The 2,535-nt window shown below is 44.9% G+C and overlaps 1 non-coding gene across 1 annotated transcript; it reads right to left on the minus strand.

Annotated features, from left to right (window-relative positions):
- Nucleotides 1-2,030: 2,030 nt before the first annotated feature.
- On the minus strand, nt 2,031-2,102 carry trnad-guc (transfer RNA aspartic acid (anticodon GUC)). The gene has a single exon. It is a non-coding gene; the product is annotated as a tRNA-Asp (tRNA).
- Nucleotides 2,103-2,535: the final 433 nt, after the last annotated feature.

The raw sequence follows: 2,535 nt of genomic DNA on the forward strand, positions 1-2,535 counted from the left end.
ATCTTAAGTCCAACGCCGGAACCACATTTTTTTACTCTTCTATTTTTCTCTGTAGCTTTTTATCACGAAGTTACACCAAGAAAAATAAACACTATTTCACATGGTAAAGAGGCTTCCTCCGGGTCGGGGAATTGAACCGGTGCCTCACGTGGGAGAGAGGGGGTACTCCACTATACTGACCGGCAACAGGGCGGAGGACAGCGCTGGGCGTTCACTGCAGAAGCGCAGAGCAAGAATGGCGCTGTGGACAGACCTGGGCTCATTCACCAGCCCCAGAGGGAGGAGTGAGCAAGGAGAGGGAAACAAAGAGCGAGAGAGACACGGAGAGAGACAGACACAGAGAGAGAGAGAGACAGTCACTAAATGGGAAAAACACACAATAGAAGCCCTACATGCAGAATTTTGCCGAAGCATTCTTCGCACCCAAAGGAAAACACCAACAAATGCATGTAGAGCCGAACTAGGCAGCTACCCACTGATAATAAACATCCAAAAACGAGCACTAAACTTTCTAAATCACCTCAAATCTAGTTCCCCAGACACCCTTCATTTTAAAGCCCTCCAGACCCAAGAGCTGAACCCAGAAACGAGTCCCCTGAGTCAGTTGTTACTGAAACTAAGTTCTCCTACCCAGCCGGACCCTGACCAGTCCCAGACCAACACTGCTCCCCAAACACCAATCTGAGTGAACCAAATCATTAAACAATGCAAAGAAACCTACCTGGAGCATTGGAACACAATAACCAAAAGCCAAAGCAGATTAGAATGCTACCGGGCCCTAAAAAGAGAATATAAACTGGCAGACTATCTCTCGACCATCAGAGACACAAAACAGAGACAGACCCTCACCAGATACAGACTAAGCGACCACCAACTGGCAATTGAAAAAGGAAGATACAAGAAATCCTGGCAACCTAAAGGAAATAGAATATGTGATCACTGTCTGGCCGGCGAGGTTGAGACAGAGGTGCACTTCCTCCTAAAATGCGAAAAATTCAACGAGACAAGAAACATATATTTTGACAAGCTCAGCCTTACAACCCCAGATTTCAAAGAATTGGATGACCTGTCAAAATTAAGAATAGTCCTGGGGGAGGCAGACAGACCATATCTTGGTGCCCAATATGTAACAACATGTCACAACCTGAGGAACAGTGAGTGACTAACGAGCACACCCATAGCATATATACGCTAAAAATGTTTAAATCAATACCGAATGTACCCAACGACTGTTTTAAATTAATACTGAATGCACCCAACGAGGGTCAACGACTGTTTAAATTAATACTGTCTGTAACCAACGAGGGTCAAAAACATTTGACACCTACAGAATGTTGGAAACCTGTACTTTTTGTTATGTAAGCTTTGGCAATATGGCTCCCTGTAAACTTTCATGCCAATAAAGCATTTGAATTTGATTTGACAGTTAGAGAGAGAGACACGGAGAGAGGCAGAGAGAGACAGACACGGAGAGAGGCAGAGAGAGACGGAAACAGTGAGTGAGACAGAGAGAACCTGTCGGGGAATTGAATCCTCACCACTATACTATCAAGGACCTGGTAGAGGAAGTAGTTATACACTGCTTGATACAAAGACTCGAACACACTGACATGTGTGTCTACTCTCTATGTTTATGTGTAAGTCACATATTTAATAAGCTTTTCTGAGTGTCATGAATTCATAGAAGCTTACAGCACAGAAGGAGGCCATTCGGCCCGCCGTGCCTGTGCTGTCTCTTTGAAAGAGCAGTCGTGCTCAGTCCCACCCCTCGCTTTTTGTCCGTAACCCTGTTAATCTCTTTCTCTCTGTCACTCTCTCCCTCCTCCGCGCCCCACACAAAAGGGAGAGGGAAACAGAGAGAGAGAGCTCTATACTAACGAGGAACTGGTGCAGGGAGTTGTTATAGAATTCTTCATATGACAGTAAATCTTTTAAAATTATTTTAGATGATTTATTTCTGTTCTATTTTTGCAAGGGGGATTTTAAGGAGCTGCACAATGTTTTAAAATTGGTGATGTTAAAAACACTTCCTCCCCGTCGGGGAATTGAACCCCGGTCTCCCGCGTGACAGGCGGGGATACTCACCACTATACTAACGAGGAATTACTGAACATAGAAACTGTCAGAGCAAGAATTAAGCTGTGAACAGAACTGGACAAAACAGAATGAGACTGAGAGAGAGAGACAGGCAGAGACACAGAGAGAGGCACAGACAGACAGGGACACAGACACAGACACAGACAGACAGGCAGAGTCACAGTCACAGAGAGAGACAGGGAGCGAGAGAGAGGCAGAGACACAGAGAGAGACAGAGACAGGCAGAGATACAGACACGGAGAGAGACAGAGACAGAGACTAAGCGACCACCAACTGGAAATTGAAAAAGGCAGATACAAGAAATCCTGGCAGCCTAGAGAGAATAGAATATGCGATCAATGTCTGGCTGGCGAGGTTGAAACAGAAATGCATTTCCTCCTAAAATGCGAAAAATTCAACACATCAAGAAACATATTATTCAACAAGCTAAGCCAAACA

The sequence above is a fragment of the Somniosus microcephalus genome, chromosome 4 (genome assembly GCF_052327205.1).
Source record: "Somniosus microcephalus isolate GS21.2 chromosome 4, FLI_Smic_1.0, whole genome shotgun sequence".
In the NCBI taxonomy this organism is placed as follows: Eukaryota; Metazoa; Chordata; class Chondrichthyes; order Squaliformes; family Somniosidae; genus Somniosus; species Somniosus microcephalus.